This window comes from Enhydra lutris, unplaced genomic scaffold, assembly GCF_002288905.1.
Source record: "Enhydra lutris kenyoni isolate GAN:26980312 unplaced genomic scaffold, ASM228890v2 scaffoldscaffold34, whole genome shotgun sequence".
Classification (NCBI taxonomy): Eukaryota; Metazoa; Chordata; class Mammalia; order Carnivora; family Mustelidae; genus Enhydra; species Enhydra lutris.
This window is the reverse complement of record NW_019154118.1, coordinates 5,488,648-5,510,509: the sequence shown is the minus strand read 5'-3', so window position 1 is coordinate 5,510,509 and position 21,862 is coordinate 5,488,648.

Here is a 21,862-nt window from a genome sequence, read left to right as displayed (position 1 = left end):
GGGACCATATGCGCCTGTAGGCCCTAAAAAATCTTCTCTGGGAGTTATTTATAATCCTGCATGGGGGTAAGGAGGCAGATCTTCTTCCTTAAGGAAAGAAGATTCCATGTCACCATTCTCTGTCCTCGGTCCTCATACTACATGGGAGTAAAATAATTTCATTAATGCCATCAGATCCCCTCACCCATATATTCAAAATATTTATGAATAACCCTGTCATTTCTGCTCTTTGAAGATAAGGGGCAGAATTAGTCTTCCCATTTTAAAAATAGAAAAAATAGTACCAAGGGAGTCTGCATTTTCTAACTTCAGTTTTAGTCAATGATTTTGGAAGTTCTGTCCTGCAACTGAAGTGACCCAGCCTGCGAACGCAACGAAGCCCAATTCACTCTCTGACGCAGAGTGGCTGTGCCTCGAGCGCCATCTTGTGTTCACCGTGTGACAGCGACACGCTCTACACATTGTGGCAAGCGTTAGTCAGTCATTCAGTGTTGGGCATATGCCTCCCTCACTCCATTAAGTCCAGGGCATTCAGAGATTGGTAAGACAGTTTGAGTTCAAGTTTTAATTGCCATATGGATTGGGGCAGCTTACTTTAACCTCACTGTGCCTCAGTTTCCTAAACCTGAAAATGGAGATAAAAGTAAGAAACTCAGGTTCTCAGAGGAGTATGCAGGGGAAGCAGCACAAGGCACATCAGGTGTTCGTCCACTTGGTAATCGCTCCACACGTGGTAACCACAAAGCAGGCTCCCCTGAAAAACTGACATTCTCATGGGGGGAAAGCGGGCACGTAAGTGGAACACAGAAAATACACGATGAGTAAGGAAAAAGAAATACAAAATGTTTATGAATATTCAATCCGTATAGACAAGCATCAAAACTAATATTACTCTCATGGGTGACCTTCAGGCCTTATGCATTAAGACTTCATTGATCTCAGTCAAAATATGAGTACGTGCTGGGGCACTTGGCTGACTTAGTCCAGAGAAGTATGCGACTCTTGATCTTGGGGTCATGAGTTCGGGCCCCATGTTGGGGTAGAGATTACTTAAATAAATAAATAAACTTTAAAAGAAATAAGTACATCCTAAAACAACAATAGGGGACTTCCTGTGTGTCCACAGACTTTCAGACCTCACCCACCCTCGAGCCCTGAAGCTGGGCCAACATACTCCCACTGGAACCCTTCTAGTCACCATTACTCCCTCTGGCCTGAAAGCAGCCCCTCAGCTAGTCCCTAACACGGGCGTGGGTGCCTCAGGCCAGAGCGGGGACTGGAGGCTGCTGCTCCAGAAGAGGAAGCCCCACTTTCCCTTATTTCCCTGCGGCCTCCCCAGGAGGCGGCCTCATGCCAGCTTCTCCAGCCCGGCTGGTAGCCACCCAGACCCTCAGTCTTCCACTCTCTTTCAGATACAGCACCTAGCAAGTATAATGTGCAGTGTTTTGCCTCCCATTGAAAATTACCAGGTATGAAAAAAAAAAAAAACCACACACGCACAAAACCACCATCCATAATGAAGAGAAAAAGCAAACACGAAGCCAAATCCAGAAACAACACAGGTTATACAATTAGTGGATAAGAACATTGAAACAGGTTGTGTATAAGCATTTCCTGTATATTCAAGAAGTTAGAGGAGAGACTGAACATGTTGGCAGAGATGTGGAAGAAACAAAAAGACCCAAATTGAACTTCTGATAATAAAACTACAATTCTTTTTAAGAAATTTTTTTTTTAATTTCAAGAGGCAGGGGTGGGGCAGTGGGAGAGGGAAAGAGAGAGAATCTTAAGCAGGTTCCACGCCCAGGGCGGAGCTGAATGTGGGGCTCGATCTCACGACCCTGAGATCATGACATGTGCCAAAATCAAGAGTCGGACCTTTGACCAACTGAGACACCCAGGCACCCCCTCCTTTCTTTTAAACTACAATTCTGAGATGAAAACACACTGCATTGGATTGACAGCAGACTATACAATGAAAAAGAAAAGGCTAGTGAACTTGGTGACAGAGCAATATAAACCATCCACAAGGAAACACAGAGGGGAAAAATATTGAAAAAAACTGAAAAGAGCATTAGGGCACTGGGTGACAACTTCAAGCCTAAGGTATGAAAAAAGAGACCCTAAGAAAGCTTCCAAATGTAACAGGGAGTCCCCTAAAATGCCAGAGAGCCCATCAGAATTTTTAAATAGTTTAAATGGAGTAAAAAAATTTATTTTTCGTAGGCTGACATGCTGTCATCCTAGGACTTTCAATCACACTGCTCATTTATCAGTGTTTTTCAAATAATATAAAAATAATACATGACCAAGAATGGTTCATTTCAGTAATATGAGAGCTGTTCAACAGTGGGACTCCTAGCAGCATAAAACATCATATTTGTATGCTAAAGAAGAAAACCTACATGATTTTATAAATAATTGCAAAGAAAGTTGTTTCCTCATATTTATTTTTTTAAAGATTTATTTATTTATCTGAGAGAGGGAGCGCATGTGCGTATGGCAGGGGGAGGATCGGAGAGAGAATCTCAAGCAGATTCTGCACTGAGCAGGCAGCCCATGGCAGGGCTCTATCTCACAACCCTGAGATCACAACCTGAGCCGAAACCAAGAGTTGGAGGCTTCAATGACTGAGCCATCCAGGTGCCCGTGTTTCTTAATATTTAATAACAGCTCTAATAAAAACACTAACTAAAATAGGAATAGAAAGAAACTTCTTAAATATGATGAAACTATTTAGCAAAAACCAACGTTCAACTTCAGCTTCAATCACAATGGAGTAAGAGACCAGATTCACGCTCCCTCCTTAAACAACAAAATGCTGGACCGAATACATGAAACAAAAGTTTTGGGATGTTGTACTTCAGCCAGCGCAGGTCAGTGACCCCGGAGAGAAGGAAAACAAGCAAAGTGATCCCAAAAAGTGTCCCAGCTCACCACCGGAGAGTCTCCAGACTGGACACAGAAAGTGGAAACCAAAACAGAGCCCGGCATTCTCCCTGGGTTAAGGAGAAAGTTTCAGAGCTGGAGGAGGGCAAGGTGAGGAAAATGCGTTAGCGAAGCATCAGCGAGGGAACTGTACAGAGAGAGAGAAAGCTCTGGAGATCTGCAGGGGCGTCCCTAGAGTCTTTGGCTGAGCACTACAGGGTCCTGCCTGTGGAAGGAAACCTCCAAGCCTGCGGAAGGAACACCAAAGAGGAAGAGGCAGACCAAGCTGGGAGCTCTCACAGGGCCAGGAATAGTGCTCCCCCGCTAGCCAGGGTGGGAAGACTGCCTGTCACCTGAACCCTCCGACACAGGGCTCAGAAGCATAGTGCCTCCGTTGGGCCAGATTGGCCCTTGATGAAAAGTTGGGTTACACCCGTCCTATCAGAGCCTAAAAGCAAACCTAAAAAAAAAAAAAAAGAAAAAAAAAAAACCTTTCCAAATAATGTACTGCATTCTAAACCAAGCCCATAAAAATCTAAAGGAATTAAAAAAAAAAAAAAAAACCAGCACCTGATAACGGACAACACACAAAGTCTGGAGTCCAATCAAACATTACCGTTAGGCAAACAAGCAGGAACTATGACCTATATTCAGGGCGGGGCTAAGGGGGGCAAGGGTAGAGGGTGGGCTGGGGGGAAAAATCTATCCATTGATCCACAAAAAGAAATCAATTCGAATGAACACAAAGAACTGTATTTTAACCAAGATTCCACACTCTGTCCTCATCAAAGCTTTCAGAAGCAGATGCTGCCTCAAGGTTTCAGAATTGGCAGATTTCCTTTCTCTGGTGCTAATAAGCCAAAAAGTTGTTAAAAGGAAAGAACAACCAAAGGCCAACTGACAGATTGCTCCTGGGGAATTCTCTAAGCTTCAGGGTTTCAAATCCTGCTTCGCTCTCGACTCCTTTCCATTCTTCCTGCATCACGTGTGTGTTCCTCCCTTCTCTTGGTAAGTATATTCCTGTTTGTTTTTATTTTTAACAAAAAAGATTTCAAAAACAAAAACTTAAATATGTATATAGGCACATCGCAGCTTACGACTGGCCACTATTAAGTGGATGCTTCAATTTTGTCCTTTTTGCTTTAGAGCTCTCAAATAACAGAAAACACTTGCAGTACACTGCTGTGTGCCAAGCCCAGTAAGAGCCGTGCACATATGTACATACTCTCATGTGAAATACGTATGTTGGTAATCAGATCAGCCCTGTGTGGCAGATACTATCATCATTCCTATTTTGCAGTTGAAGAAATTGAGTTCTGAAGATGGCAGTAAGTCACACGGTTGATAACTGGCAGATTTGGGTTTGGGCTCAGATCATCTACAACCAGAGCCCATGATTTTTATCATAAACTCTACTGCCTTGGGGCGCCTGGGTGGCTCAGTGGGTTAAAGCCTCTGCTTTCGGCTCGGGTCATGATCCCGGGGTCCTGGGATCGAGCCCCACGTCGGGCTCTCTGCTCAGCAGGGAGCCTGCTTCCTCCTCTCTCTCTGCCTGCCTCTCTGCCTACTTGTGATCTGTCTGTCAAATAAATAAAAATCTAAAAAAAAAAAAAAAAAACTCTACTGCCTTTAACGAATACAGAGGCTATAGAATAGATTATCTATTTTTAAAAAAAATTAAACTATACAGATAAAACCAATACAGATCCCTCCCCTTCTTTTTCTCCCTATATCCTGCCAAATAACCACTCAGCTGAAGATGTTCTCATACATGATTTCCCCCTCACCTGTTCCCACCTTTGGATCTCGAATGAGGATGATTGAATGCATCCCATTCTCCAGTTTTCACTTTCATTGTTAACTATGATTCTCATAGTAGCATTATACATAATATTCAAACGAGTTTTTTATGTGTCTTCTAAGTTCCATATTGCGATGCCTGGGTGGTTCAGTCCTTAAGCGTCTGCCTTCAACTCAGGTCTTAATTCCAGAGTCCTGGGATCAAGCCCTGCATCAGGCTCCCAGCTGTGCAGGAAGCCTGTTTCTCCCTCTTCCACCCCAGCTGCTTGTTTCCCGCTCTCACTGTGTCTCTCTGTCAAATAAATAAACAAAATCTTAAAAGTAAAAGATTAATAAATTCTGTATTTAATGATCTTCTAAATTCCATATTTCATCCATGTTGGTGGTGATGATAATGGTGTTTGTGTGTGTGTGTGTGTGTGTGTGTGCACGCGCATGCATGCGCATGCTTTAAATTTATATAAAGGGCATTTTACTGTATAGACCTTGTATTATTTCTTACTATTTTTACTCAGCACCGTTTTCACAACATACCTTTGTTGTTACATACATTTCATTGTTGCTTCTAATGCGCACAGCATTCCCTAATATATATCAATTGCATGTCTAATTGTCTCTAACTACAATGTCTATTTATATACATGCCTTGCTGTGAGTCTGCATGTGAATTTCTCTGCAACATATGAATGCTTAATTTGACCCAATACTACAACTACTGTCCAAAGAAAACTGTACCAATATCACCACTTCCCCAGCAATGCAGGAGGGTTCTTATTTTTCCCACACTCTTACATTTTTTTAGCATTATGATGATTTCTAATTTTTGCAAATCTGATGTTCAGTCTTTTAATACAGAGTACATTTTTCTAATTGCTAATGAACTAGAGTACCTCATTACTACTTTTCATTTGGGTTTCTCTGTTTATAAATTATGGTTTATATCATTTGCCCATTTTTCTGTTGAGTTTCTCATTGTTGATTCACAAGAGTTGTTTGTATATTCTAGCTAATAGTTAGAGACTAGTAGTCTCTTGTCAATTTTAGATATGGCAAATATATTCTCCCAGATCCTTCATTTAATAAAAATCTGTAGTTTTGATGCAATGAAATCCATTAAATTTTTTTGCTTCCTGCTTTGTGCTTTGTGGTCTTAAGTTGCCATAAAGATATTTTTATATAAGCTTTTTTAGGAATGTGCCTTTAGATCTTTGGTACATCTAAAGTCCACTTCTATAAATAGGGAAAGATAAGGAAGGGATGCAGTTTTAGTTTTCTATTCATGGGCCAATTTTTCAAGAACGTCTACTAAGCATTGATTTGTGGCACCAATGTTTGTCATGTATCAAGTTTATATAAACAGGTGGGTCTATCTCTGAGCTCTCTGTTTTGTTCCATTAGGCTATTTGTTAATTCTCTTTAAATTGTCTTTGTCTAAAATGAATTAAGCATAAATGTAAGAATTCCTTTCTGGACTTTCAGTTCTGTTCCCTTGATCTATACACCTATACTCACACCAGTTCCACACTGTCTTAACTAGCATATTAAAATTTAAATTCAGAAAGTGTAGCCTGGGTGGTTCTGTGGGCTGAGTGTCTGCCTTAGGTTCAGGTCATGATCCTAGGGTCCAGCGTTCGATTCCTGCATCAGGCTCCCTGCTCAACTGGGAGTCTGCTTCTCTCTCTTCTTCTGCCCTGCTTGTGCACGCTCTCTCTCTCTCTCTCTCTCTCTCTCTCTCAAATAAATAAATAAAATCTTTTTTAAAATTTTTCAAAACATAGGGGCGCCTGGGTGTCTCAGTCGTTAAGTGTCTGTCTTTGGCTCAGGTCATGATCCCAGATTCCTGGGATCCAGCCCCACATCAGGCTCCCTGCTCCAAAGGAATTCTGTTCTCCCTCTCCTACTCTCCCTACTTGTGTTCCCTCTCTCGCTGTGTCTCTCTCTGTCATATAATTAATTAAAGTCTTAAAAAAATAAAAGAAATTAAAAAGTGTAAGTTCAACAACTTAATTCATATGTAACAGGGCTAGCCCTCAGCTTCTTAGAACATTTTATTATGCAATTTGTTAACACACACAGAAGTAGAAGGAATAGTGTAATGAACTTTTATTACTTATCATCCAGCTTCAACAATCTTGCTTCATCCGTACTTCTCCACCCTGTACCCGTGGTGGGTTATGATTTTTGATACCTTTACTGAGATATTACTTACCCAAAAATCCACCAATTGTAATGCACAATTCAATGATTTTGAGTAAATTTAAGAAGACGTGCAAACATCACCACAGCTCAGTCGGAGAAAACTTCCATTGTCCCAGAATATTCCATCTTCCCCAACTGCCATCAGTCCCTACCCCTGCTCCTGCTCCAGCACCAGGCAACCAACCATTCATCTGCTTTCAATCTCTATACATTTGTCTTCTCCGAACATTTCTTATAAATGGAATCATGTAGTATGTGGTCTTTTCTAACTAGCTGCTTTCGCTCACCGTAGTTTTTACAGCCATACATGTTGAAGCTTATATTATTGAAGCTTATTTTGGTAATTCATTACTTTCCACTCTTGAGTAGGATTCCATTTATAGATGTAACACATTATCATTCACCAGTGGACTGACCTTTGAATTGTTTCCAATTTTGAATACTACGTATAATGTTACTATGAAAATGTGCATGTAAGCCTTTGTGCGGATACATGTTTTCATTTTGGGGGGTATACAGCCAAGAGTTAAAATTTCTGGGTCAGATGATAAATTTGTTTAACATTTAAGAAACTGCCAAATTGTAATCCAGAGTGGCCGTTCTGCTTGATGTTGCTATAAGCAATATACGAGGGTTCGTTTATCCATATCCTTCCCAATTCTTACTATTTCCTGTATTTTATTTTTATTTCCACAACTACTCCTGATTAATATCCACTTGGGTTTGGGGGGGGGTTCCTTTATTTTTTAATCTAACTTAGTGTGTTAGATATCTCATTATGGTTTAATTTGCATTTTCTTAGTTCTAATTTTGCTAATCATCCTTTTATAGGCTTTTGTTTATTTTTTAAAGATTGATTTATTTGAGAGAGAGAGATAGAGAGAGAGAGAAAGCACACAAGCAGGGGGAGGGGTACAAGGAGAGGGAGAGAGAATCTCAAGCAGACTCCCCGCTGAGCATGGAGGCCGACACAGGTCTCCATCCCAGGGCCCTGGGATCATGACCTGAGCTGAAACTGAGAGTTGGACACCCAACCAACAGAGCCACACAGGCACCCCTGTTCGGGTGGGCTTTTAAATATTCATATACTTTTGTTGGTGAAACGTCTTTTTAATTATTTTGCCAGTTTTTTAATTGAGCCCCCTTATTATTAAATTATAAGTCTTCTTAGTACATTCTAGATAAAAGCCCTTTATCAGATACATAACTTGTAAGTAGTTTCTCCCAGTCTGTGGCTCATCTTCATTTTCTCACTGGTGTCTTTTGAGTTTTTCATTTTGATCATGTCCAATTTATCAAATTTTTCTCTCATTAATCTTGCTGTTGGTATGGATATCTTGGGTCCTCCTTGGTCCATCCTGTGCAGACATGTAGAAACTTATCCAGACCTTATGGCTATCTCATATCCCAGATCTTCCTGTTACCTTTTTGGCCAGCTCCCCAGTTCATTGTTAATGCCAGCCAGGACTACAACCTCAGGATAGCTGAACCATTGGTTTTACCTCTCTGTTTGCTCCTGAGATCCTCTTCCTTCCAGTCCTGCTAGGAGTAGGTTTTTATTTATTTTTTTTTTAATTCAAAACCAAGTGAGTCCCCTCTGATGGTGAAGCTGTGGGTGTTCACAGTTTGAACACCTTGGTAGAATATCCCACAAACCGAGGTGGAAGGTGGAAGAAATGGGAGCAGCCCCAGGTAAGAGAATCACAGAACCTACTGTTCGTTGGAGTTTTGTTGTTGTTGTTGTTGTTTTAACATTTTATTTATTTATTTGAGAGAGAGAGAGAGAGAGAAAGAATGAGAATGAGCATTGGGAAGAGGCAGAGGGAGAGGAACAAGCACACGAAACCCCCCTCCCCCGCACTGAGCGGGTTGCCCAACACAGGGCTCCATCCCAGGACTTTGAGATCATGACCTGAGCTGAAGTCAGGTATGACTGAGCCATGCAGGTGCCCCAGAACCTACTGTTTCAATTCAAAATTTAGCATTTCATTAATAACTACCTCTAAATTAGTCATATGCCTTTGGTCAATCTCCAGAGCCCTGGAATGGTTGTTTTGAAAATTTAGTCCAGGTTTGATAATTAATTTTGGAGGAGAGAATTTGCTGGGGAGTTCCTTCTTGGCACTGATCAATACTGGTTTGGGGGATGGAATAATGCAGGCAAAATGACACTTCTCTTTTTTCTTTTTTTATATTTTATTTATTTATTTATTTATTTGACAGAGAGAGACAAAATGAGAGAGGAAACACAAGCAGAGGGAGTGGGAGAGGGAGAACCAGGCTTCCCGCCAAACAAGGAGCCTGATGTGGGGCTTGATCCCAGGACCCTGGGATCATGACCTGAGCTGATGTTTAATGGCTTAATGGCTGAGCCACCCAAGGCACCCCAAAAATGACGCTTTTCTTCTACAAGACAAGAGTGTCTCTCTCACTACTCCTATTCAACATAGTACTAGAAGTCATAGCCACAGCAATCAGACAAGTAAAAGGCATAAAAGATATCAAAATCAGAAAAGAAGAAGTAAAATTTTCTTTGTAGATAATACAGTCTTGTGGAAAATCCTAAAGACTCCACCAAAGACTTAAAACTGGGCGTCTGGGTGGTTCAGTTCAGTTAAGCATCTGCCTTCAGCTCAGGTCATGATCCAGGGCTTCTGGGATGGAGCCCCACATCAGGCGCCCTGCTCAGTGGGGATTCTGCTTCTCCCTCTCTCCCTGCCCCTCCCTCCTGCTCCTTCCCATTCTCTCTCTTGTTCTTGCTCTTGCTCTCGCTCTTCCTCAAATGAACAATAAAATCTTAAAAAAAAAAAGAAACTGTTAAAATTAATAAATTCATTTAAATTGCAGTATAGAAAATCAACATAGAGATAACAGTTGTGTTTCTTGCTATACAAAACAACAAAGTTCTTGGAAAAAAGTAGTCAAGAAAAGTGTCATTCAAAATAGCATCAAAAAAGAAAATACTTAAGAGTAAATTTAACCAAAGAGCTGAAATTTCTATAAAACTATAGGACTTTGATTAAAGAAACTTAAGACATAAATAAATGAGAAAATACCTAATTTTCATGGATTAGGAGATTTAATATTGTTTAAATGTCCATACTATCCAAAGCCATCTGTAGATTCAATGCAGTCTCTATCCTTATCTATCTCTGTCCAATGGGTTTTTTTTTCCATAGAAATAGAAAAACCAATTCTAAAATGTGTATGGAATCAAAAAAGACCATGAGTACTCAAAGCAATCTTGAGAAAGAAGAACAAAGTTGTATGCATCTCACTTTCTGATTTCAAACTATACAGCAAAGCTATAGTAATCAAAATAGTAAGATCCTGGCATAAAAATAGACATAGACCAATGGAACAGAATCAAGAGCCCAGAAATAAAGCATTGCATTTATGGTCAACTAATATTTGATAACAGTGCCAAGAACACTTAATGAAGAAAGGACAGTGTTTCCAAGAAATGGTGTTGGGAAAACTGGACATTCATGTGAAAAATAATGAAATTGGACCCCTGTCTTACACCACTCACAAAAATTAACTCAAAATGGGAGAAGGAATTGAATAGATTTAAGCATAAGAACTGAAACCATAAAACTCCTAGAAGAAGGCATAGGGGAAAAGCCCCTTGACATTTGTCTTGACAATGATTTTTTTGGATGTGACACCAAAAGTAGAAGCAACACAAGCAAAAATTAGTGAGTAGGACTATATCAAACTAAAAAGATTCTGCACAAGGGCATCTGGATGGCTCAGTGAATTAAGCATCTGCCTTTGGCTCAGGTCATTGTCCCAGCATCATGGGATTGAGCCCCACATCAGGCTCCCTGTTCAGCGGGGAGTCTGCTACTCCCTCTCTCTCTGCCACTCTCCTTGCTCATCTCTCTCCCTCTCTTTCTCTCTCTCAAATAAATAAAATCTTTATAAATAAATAAATAAAAAGCCTCTGCACAACGTAAGAAACAATCAACAAAATGAAAACAAAACCTACGGAATCAGAAAATACTTGCAAATTATATATCTGATAAGGAATTAATATCCAAAATATTTAAGAAACTCATACAACTCAATAACAAAAACAAAAAACAAAACAACAATCTGATTTTAAAATAGGCAAAGGACTTGAATAGACTTTTTTTTTTCAAAGAAGACATACAAATGGCCAACAGGTACATGAGAAGATGTTCAACATCACTCATCATCTGGGAAATGCAAATCAAAACCACAATGAGGTGTCAGCTCATACCTGTTGAAATGGCTAATATCAAAAAGACAACAGATAGCAAATGTTGGTGAGGTTGTGGAAAGGAAACTTTGTGTACTGTTGGTGGGAATGTAAGTTGAATATATAGAATATAGTTACTACAGGAATAGGTATGGAAAAAATTTTTTAAATAGAACTACCACATGATCCAGCAATCCCACTCCTGGGTGTATACCCCAATAAAATGAGATCACTATCTGATCAAGATATCTACATCCCTGTGTTCATTGCAGCATTATTCACAATGGCCAAGACATGGGAACAATCCATCTACATATGAATGGATAAAGAAAACATGAGATATATCAATCTGTCCATATCTATATCTATCTACATATGGAATTTTATTCAGCCATAAAGAGGAAGGAAATTCTACTCTTTGCAACACAGATGAACTTTGAGGGCATAATGCTAACTGAAAAAAGTCAGACAAAAAAAGACAAATACCATATGATTTCACTTATATATGGAATCTAAATATCCAAACTCATAAAACTGGAGAGTAAATGGGTGATTGCCTGGGGCTAGGGAGTGGGGGAAATGAGGAGATGTTGGTCCAAGGGTATAAACCTTCAGTTATAAGTTGAATAAGTTCTGGAAATCTAATATCAGAAGGGCGACTATAATAAATAGCACTGTATTGTGTACTTGAATGTTGCTAAGCATAGATCTTAAATGATCCCACTGTAACAACAACTCCCCAAAAATGGTAATTATGTGAAGTGACAGATGTGTTAACTATGTTATTGAGATAAACATTTCCCAAAATATACATATATCGGGTTATCACATTGTAAATCTTAAACTGACATGTTATATGGCAATCATAGCCCAATAAAGCTGAAAAAAAATTGAGAATTTTTACACATTTTACTGGATATTTATTCCACTTTTTTAAGTGGCTATTTAACTCCTTTGTTTATATATTTTTTAAAGATTTTGTTTATTTATTTGACAGAGAGAGAGATCACAAGCAGGCAGAGAAGCAGGCAGAGAGAGAGAGAGGGAAGCAGGCTCCCTGCTGAGCAGAGACCCCCCTCCCCCGCCCCTGTGCGGGGCTCAATCCCAGGACCTTGAGATCATGACCTGAGCAGAAGGCAGAGGCTTAACCCACTGAGCCACACAGGTGCCTTCCTTTGTTTACATTTTAAATGTGCTTTCTGCCTATTTCTCACCAGCTTGAGGACATTATTTGTCTATTTTGTATACACCTCCTTTATCAATACATGTTGCAAATATTTTCTTCCCATCTGTGGCTTGTCTTTTCAGTTTCTTAACCTTGTCCCTTTCTAAACACAACTTCTTAATTATAATCAGGTCTCATTTATGAGTCTTTTCTTTTATAATTGGTGCTTTTTTATGCACTTTATAGGAAATAGTTTCTTTTTTTTTTATAAGTTTGGGGTTTTTTTAAGATTTTATTTATTTATTTAACAGACAGAGATCACAAGTAGGCAGAGAGGCAGTCAGAGAGAGAGGAAGGGAAGGAGGCTCCCCGCCAAGCAGAGAGCCCGACTCCGGGCTCGATCCCAGGACCCTGAGATCATGACCCAAGCCTAAGGCAGAGGCTTAACCCACTGAGCCACCCAGCTCCCCATATAGGAAATAGTTTCTTATTCCCCGGGTTGTAAAGATATTTTTCCATATTGTCTTCTAAAGTCTTTATTATTTTGCCCCTCACAATTAGATCTCCAATCCACTGTAATCCATTCTGGGGAGCAGTGAGAGGGAGGCATCAATGTGTAAACATTTCTGTACAGGTGTACAATTGACCCAGCTCTATTTATTGAAAGACTATCCTTTCCACCAGTGCACTGCAAACTTTGACATAATTCAAGTGACTGATTATGCATGAGTCAGCTTCTGAACTCTGTTTTCTGTTCTTTTTGTTAATTGGTCTGTTCTTGTGCCAATTTCCATACTATCGTGCTTACTGCAACTTTGTAGTAAGTCTTGATATCTGATAACATGAGTCTTTCAGCTTTGTTCTTCAAGTTTGTCTTAGCAGTTCTTACCGTTTTTGCATTTCTGTGTCTGTTTTAAAATCGGTTTATTGTTTTCCACACACACACATCTTGAGTGATTGAGATCACATTGACTCTATAGATCAATTTAGAGAAAATTAAATCATACTGAATCTTTCAAAATGTGAACATGATATATCTCTCTTTTACATAGGTCTTCTTCCAACTCTCTCAGTGCTGTTTTATAGGTTTCTGGGTAGAAGTCTGGACATATTGTGTTAGATTTATTTATTAATGATGATTACCTAAATTAATTGTCTCATTAGAAATTGCCAAATGGTGGGGCACCTGGGTGGCTCACTCAGTTGAGCCTCTGACTCTTGATTTCAGCTCAGGCCATGATCTCAGGGTCGTGAGATGGAGGGCTCTCCTCATTCCTCCCTGTGCTGGGCATGGAACCTCCTTAAGATACTCTCTCTGCCCCTCCTTCCCCCCCCATGCTTGTTCTCTCTCACTCTTTCTCAAAAAAAAAAAAAAAAAAAAAAATTTCCAAATGGTAATTTTCTAATTCTATCATCCATTCTGTACTTCCTAGATAGAATTTTTCTACAAATACTTTCCTGCATTTTCTAAAACTATCTAATTTCTCAGCTTTACTGTTCATATAAGGATGAAGGATAGGGGCACATGGGTGGCACAGTTGGTCGAGTGTCTGACTCGGTTTCGGCTCCAGCCTGATCTCGGGGTCATGAGATCAAGCTCCACATTGGAAGCCCAGAACAGAGCCTGGTTGAGATTCTCTCTCTCCCTCTCCCTCTCCCTCTGCCCCTCCTGCTTATGCTCTCATTCTCTCTCTAAAATAATTAAATAAGTTTTTTTTTTTTTAAAGAAGATGGAGGTGGAGGAGAAGGAGGTAGAGGAAGAGGAGGTGGAGGAGGAGGAGGTGGAGGAGGAGGAGAAGAGAAAGAGGAAGGAGGAGGAGGGCAAGGGGAAGAAAAAGGAGGAGGAGGAGGGGGAGGGGGAGAAGGAGAGGAGGAGGAGGAGACAGAGGAAGAAGAGGAAGAGGAAGAAGAAAGGCAGGATAAATGCTTAATTTCTTCCCTTTAGTTACTAATGAGTTGGCACTCCAGCAACCCCCAAAACTCACTAGTTGTGCTCATTGGTAAAGGAAATCTCATGTGCAGTCTTTCAATCCCCAGTCAACACCCTAAGAATGGGCCTTGGGCCTGGAACACTTCCTTACCAAGAGACACGGAGCCTGTATACCTGTTCCAGGCTTACAGCCTTCTTCTGCTTAAACATTTCTATGGCCTCAGGCACACCCCTAGTATTCGTTATTTCAGGCAACATGGGAGGTGTTGGGGGTCTTTCCACTCTGGACAAGAAGGGCACCTACAGACCTATTGCCCTGCAGTGGCTGTCAGGAATGGAGAGGGACCTTGGTGGCCACGGTGTGGCCACACACACTATTGGAACTGACCTTGTGCTGTTTTGTTCTCTGTGAGAGTAAAGCTTTGTTCCATCCAGTGCTCTGCTGGCTTTGTTTTCCTTGGTGCCTCTGATACCAAGATGCAGTGAGCACAGTGTCTGGACTTCTACCCCAGGTGGCTGGCGTTGTGATGAGCTTTGCTCTCCTCTAGGTAGTTGGAGTCCTCCCCTCACTGTGTTCTGCTTGACAGTCTAGCACAGTGAGCAGGGTCGCCCAACTGTGGCATGGTGGAAGCACAAGAGCTTGTCATCTGCATTGTCCCGGGGTGGTGCCGGCCCCTCAAGGATCATGGGCTGCTTTCCTCTGCCTTATGGGCATAAATGGGATGTAGATAATCTCCCTGTCCATAGGACTGAGCTGCTGCAATGGATGAGGGATACAGAGATACAAGAGGTGGGTCCCAAGAACACCTATACCCTGGCTCTTGGCCACCCTCGCATTGCCACACCACCAGCCAACTCCCATGGTATCCCAAAGGTCTATCGGGGGAGCTCATTGAGACGACATGACTGCCGGTTGACTTGCAAGCTGGACTCAGGCAATGGAGGCTCTTCGTCCCCTCCCTGTCCTTAGAATGTGCATCCTGCTCAGCTTTCCAGCTCCCAGAAGCTGCCCCAAGGATATAGCCTTGGATATAGTGGATATAGCCAAAGACAGAGTGATGTAGTATTGAGACCATCTGGATAGTAAATACGACTAAACCCAGGTAAGGCATCTACACAAACTTGAGATTCAGTAGGTAGGTATAGAGCTCTATTCATCTTGTAGCTGCCCAAGACAAGCCTCATATTTAAGTTCCCTTGCTTGTTAAACCTGCCATCTACCAATCTGGAATGGCCTGCCTCTTAAGTCTCTTCCTGCCCTCTGGGTATGGTGACCAGCTTCAGATTTTTTCTGGGAGGCTCCCAAAGTTGTGAACCAACAGGGTCACTAGTGATGTCCAAGGGAAGTAAGGGAGCCCTGTGGGGGAGTTCCACCTAGTCCCCCTCATTTTGGAGCCTCACATAAGACCTGTTTTCACTCAATGCCAAACTACTGATGGCATCGCTAAACACAAAACTGTTGAAATAAGATCCTTATCTGAAAATGCAATACAAAAACTGGAAGACAGATACAGACAGAGGCCAGGGTAATATCTTGCAGCATGGCTGGTGTTTCCATTTGATAAAGAGACACTGCAGACCCAAATGTCTCAGTCTGGGGGGGCACAGTTAAGGATGGGGCCGAGGTCAGTGGCCCTGTACCTCTGTCAGGATAAAAAGGGAAAAGAGAGAAATCGAGACTTTTATGGGGCTCTTGGATACAGGTGCCATAAGGACCTGAAAATTAATGACTTTGGGACATTTGGGGGTAAATGAGGTGACCCATGGCAGACAGGCACTCATATGCTCAATATGCTAACTTTGGGTGGGACTTGACCTTCAACTAACCCAGGTCACCACAGGTGTTTTGGCCATCCATCACATCAATGATATCTTAGCTGGAAAGTACACCAAAAAACAGGAGGAGGTGACACTTCAGTTAGTCATTGGTACAATGACTAGTGGCAGCTGGGCTATAAACCCAGGGGAAGTACAGGACCCAAAACAGCAGGTGCATTTCCTAGGGGTCACTTGGGCACAAAGCCAAAGAAGTACCCTTGAGAGAGTAAAGGAATTGTTGGCTCTGGTGGCATCCACTACTAAAAAGGAGGTCCAACATCTCATAGACCTTTTTGGGTCCTGGAGACAGCATGTACCCCACTTGGATGTTCTTTTGTTCCCCCTAGTTAAGGTGACCCACAAGGCTATCAGTTTTGAATCATGCCCTTTGTTGCAGCAGGTCTAGAAAGCTCATCAACTATCTGTGGCCCAGCCACTGCATTTGGGAACTTCAGAGCCTAGACACCACAGGTGTCCACAGCCTCCCTGCTGATTAGGGTACATGGCAACAAAAAACTGCCACTAGGGGGTGCTGGCCTCATGGATTCTGGACCTTAAGTTGCCTAAGGCAGCCACCCGATACACTCCTGTTGAAGATGAACTCCTTGCTTGTTTTCCAGCACTGGTAGAGACTAAACATTTCAGAGCCAGATGTGACTGTGACTCTGTGACCTGAACTGCCCATTCTTGCTTGGGTGCTTGCAGACTCCACCAATAAAATTAGACAAGCTCAATAGAGCTCAATTATTAAGTAGGAATGGTATATCCAAGGTGAGGCCTAGCCACGGCCCCAAGGGACCAATAGCCTCCATGAACAAGCCAGTTCACCAGGAAGGGTTGAGCAACCCAGAGGGAACGCTTTGCTTTACCTCCATGGCTACTCAGTGCCCAAGATTCAAAGATATGGCTGCTGACAATGTGGCATGGTTCACTGACGGGTCTGCAAAACTAAAGACAGACAAAGTCATCACAGCTGTGGCCACCATTTAGCCATAGTGGTCATCTTTTGGCTGGGACTGGATATGGACATTCTGCTCAGTGGGCTGAACTCCAGTGGTGGTTGTGGTGATGGTTGTGTGGGCCACCCATACAATGTAACCAACCCTTGTCACATTTTCACCAACTTGTGGGTCATTGCCAATGGCCTAGCGATCTGGTCGGGAGAATGGAAACTGAATGATTGGACTATTAAGGGATTCCCTGTGTGGGGACAAGAACTACATCAACAGCTTGCTGCCTGGAAAGGAAAAATATATAGTAATGCTCATGGCAAAGGACTTTTTAAAATGGAACATGAATGAACTCTCATACTAATGAAGCTTGTGCCCAAGGAGTAACGATAGTAGCCCAATGGATACATCAATGAACTGGACATGGAAGCCCACTTGAGATGCAGCAAAATGCAAAGGCCCAAGTAGTGATGCTGGAAGATGGCAAGACTAAGGACAAAGTACAATCTTGGGATTCTTGCCAATGGACATACCATCCAACCAAGAGGGAGGTTCGAAGTGTTACTGGATCTGCCACCCACATATTTTGAGCCTTTCCCCCCCAGGCTCAAACAGTCCACGCATGGCCTCTTGCTCCTTTGATGGGGGTCCCAAGCCATCAGTGGTTCTGGTCAGAGGCTGACGCCCTCAGTACAGGTTCAGATCCATAGGGTACCTAGTACCCCATCCATGAAGCTTTCCTGGAACATAGACACTGAGCGAGAGGTAGACTTTAAATATCACCGATGGTAGAGGACCATCATCCATCAGGCAACTTTACTTTGCCACCTAACCTGCAGTTAAACCAGCCATAAGCTTCATACAATTGGTCTAGAGACTCTTCTAATGAGTGCTCCCTGACCAGAGAGACATGTGCTCCTCTGGGTCAGATGTTCTCTGAGGGGTACACTGGCTTATGAAGTGCTTGTCACCCTCAGAGGGGGCTTTCTCTTTGGAATTTCAGGGTTCTTGGGTGTTGCTACAAAATGATACTCTAAATTGGAAGGGCCCCACAACTGGGCCACACTGCAGGGTTTCCAGAGACACTACTAGAAAAACAACTGGACAACTGGTTCCATTCTGCTGACTGTGTCCTCATACCTGGCAAAGGCTCACATGCCCTGGAAAAAAAATGGTATGTCATTAACTGTGGCAGAGATAGTTAACATTGCTCCCCACGCTATTCTCCGTGAACTCACTAGACGTGGAGGTGATGGAACAGGGCGGTATCTGTGCTGTTGCCAATGCCTCTTGCTGTGTAAAATATCAATAATTCAGGGAATGTAGAAACCAAACTAGAAAATCCAGGCTCTGATGGAATGGTTATCAGCTCACAGATCCCCGTAGACCTTGATGTGTTTAGTTGAAATAACACGAGCACTTGGGGTTTCTGTTTGAGGACCATCCTCCAGGAAGGCCTGGCCATCCTCTTGGGTTTGGTCCTTCTAATAACGCTAGTAAAGTGTTGTTTCAAAATAACAGAAAGGCAACAAACCACATCCATCTAGTAGGTGGTTTAGTGGCCCCATAAGACCAGATTTCACCTCCCAATTCAAGGTGGGCAAAGGTCCTGCTGATTTGATGTGTTTCATCTGCTGCTTCAGTGAATGGGTGAGGATTTGGGGGTGGGAGGCTCAGAAAGGCAGTCTCATGTGCAGTCTTTCAACCCTCAAGGCCCCATAAGGATGGGTCTTAGGTCTGGAACACTTCCTCACCAAAAGACAGGAAGCCCACACAACTGTGCTGGGCTTCCAGCCTTGTGTAGGAACACCTGTCCCTGTTTCAGACTCAGTGTATGCTCCTTTGTTCTGCTTGAGACTGCATCAGTGCCCCTCAGGCATACCCCAGCATTCAGTTTCTCACACTCTACGGCAGAGGAGCTGGGGTCCTTTTGCTCTAGCGTGAGGGGATGCATGTAGACCAGTTGCCCTACATTGGCTGCCAGGGCTAGAAAGGCACACTCTTCAAACTGTTTCTTCTCCGTGTGAGTAAAGCATTGCTCTGTCCAGTGCTTTACAATGTGTGTTTCCCTTGCTGACTCTGAAACCAAGAGGCAGTGGGCAGAATGTGTGGATTGCTATTCCCGGTAATTGACACTGTGATGAGCTTTGCTATCCTCTGTGCAGTAAGGGTCCTCTCCTGGGATTGATAACCAGTGCGGTGTTCTACCCAACATTTTTTTAAAAAGATTTTATTTATTTACTTATTTATTTATTTATTTATTTATTTGTTAGAGTGAGAGAGAGAGAGCACAGGCAGGCAAAGTGGCAGGCAGAGGCAGAGGGAGAAGCAGGCTCCCCTTGGAGCAAGGAGCCCAATGCTGGACTCAATTCCAGGACACTGGGATCATGACCTGAGCCGAAGGCGGCCGCCTAACCTGACTGAGCCACCCAGGCATCCCTACTACCCAACATTTTTATTTATCTTTCTCTTTTGAATATCACTATGTTTTTATAAATGGTTGGTAATCTATTGGATTTTCAATTTGTCCCATCTTTAGAGTGTCCCTTCAAGCTAGCTTCCTTGTCCTTTTGACAAAGCTCCTGTTCTTACCTAGGTTTCCCCAAGTCAAAGCCTGAGAAAAAAGTTTTTATGCAAGTAGTATATTCGGGCAGGTGATTCCAGAGAGCAGGAAGTGTCGCAGAGAGGGGAGTGTTGCAGGAAGGAGGGACAAGTTGGCCACTGGGAATTTTTTGACTGGTACTTCTTGAGGAATTTTTTAAAATATGTATCAGAATTATCAACCCAGTCACCTGGGTGACTCAGTCGGCTAAGCATCTGCCTTTGACTGAGGTCGTGATCCTGGAGTCCTGGGATCGAGCCCCATGTCGGGCTCCCCATCTCCCTCTCCCGCTCCCCCTATGCGCTGTCTCTCTCAAATAAATAATAAAATCTTTAAAAAAAAAAAACTATCCATCCATGGGACAAAAAGGGAAAGCATTTGTTGCTTAGATACTATTCCCCATTGATGGAGAATGGCTTCATGGCATTTATTCTTCCCAAATTCCCACTTGCACATTCATGACCACCAAGTGGGGTCATGCCAATGTTCTACATCCTGCAAGCCTCAAAAAAGCCCCAAGGCAGGAAGCAAGAGACTGTTGCACAACCAGGAGGGACGCGCTCTGTGACCGTACCTACACGAAGCCTGTCAAAGCTCAGCTGAACTGCTCACCACACCCGCAACTAAATTGAGAAGTATGACTGAGATGATTCTGAGGGGTTGAACAAGAGACGTCTAGTGCTATCCATTTTGAGGCACTCATCCTTCTCTTCAATCCAATCCATCAAGGGGTTCCTTTCGTGCCCTGGCTGATCTCCATTTCTGCAAAAGGATTAGTGGAACAAACACCAGTCCCCACAGCTCCGCTGCTTCTGAGGCTGTGACTGGTCATCACATATGACCCAGTCTAATTCATCCCCACAAGCCCTTTAGCTTGGGGCACACTTCTGAAAAAGTTCTGTCTCTGGTCCAGTGTTGTTATTCTCATGAGGTAATCAAGGTAGCTTTTCACACTTTCCTTTTTTTTTTTTTTTTTTTTTTTTTAAGATTTCATTCACTTATTTATTGGACAGACAGAGATCACAAGCAGGCAGAGAGGCAGGCAGAGAGAGAGGAGGGGAGCAGGCCCCCTGCTGAGCAGAGAGCCCGATGTGGGGCTCGATCCCAGGACCCTGAGATCATGACCTGAACCAAAGGCAAAGGCTTAACCACTGAGCCACCCAGGTGCCCCCACACTTTCCTTTTTACTCATACATGTAACACACACACCCTGCACTTGTGTGTGTGTATGTAGTATAACCTCATGATTGTGCATGAAACAACACACAAAAAGAGAAGAAAAGATAAACTGGATCTAACAGACATATACAGAATGCTTCACCCAACAAGGACAAAATACACATTCTTCTCAAGGGCATATAGGACATTCTCCAGTATGTACCATATGTCAAGCCACAAATCAACTCTAAATAGATTTTAAAAGACAGATATCATACAAAGTATCTTCTCTGAACACAAGAGGAGGCAGTTAGAAATCAATAACAGAAAGAAAACGAGAAAATTCATAAATTTGTGGGAAGTTATATAACACACCCTTAAATTCTCAATGAGTCAAAGAAGAAATCATGAGGGAAGTTAGGAAATACTTAGTGATGAATGAGAATGAAAACAACACACTAAAACTTACAGGATGCAACAAAAAGATACTAAGAGGGAAATTTATAGCTAGGGATGCTTACATTAAAATCAAGATCCCAAATTAACAATCTAGCTTAACCACTTGAGGAACTAGAAAGAAAAGAAAATAAGCCCAGTGGTAGCAGGAGGAAGGACATAATAAAAATTATGTCCAAGAGATAAGTAAAAGAGAGACCAGGAAATCAAGGAGACTGAAAGTTAGTTTTTCAAAAAAAATCAACAAAACTGACAAACCTTTAGCTAGCCTGACTGAGAGAAAAAGAGAAGCCTCAAAGTACTAAAATATGAAATGAAAGTGCAGACAAATTATTACCTATTCTATAGAAATAAAAAGGAATATGAGAGAACAATTGTACTATGAATGACCGTAGGCCAACAATCAGTAACCTAGATGAAATGGACAAATTCTTAGAAGCACACAATCTACCAAGATTGAATCATGAAAAAATAGAAAACCTGAACAGACTCCTTTCTCTCTCTCTCTCTTTTTTTTTAAGGGGGAGAGGGGCAGAAGGAGAGAGAGAATCTTTTTTTTTAATCATTTTTTAATTTATTTTCAGCATAAGAGTATTCATTGTTTTTGTACCACACCCAGTGCTCCATGCAA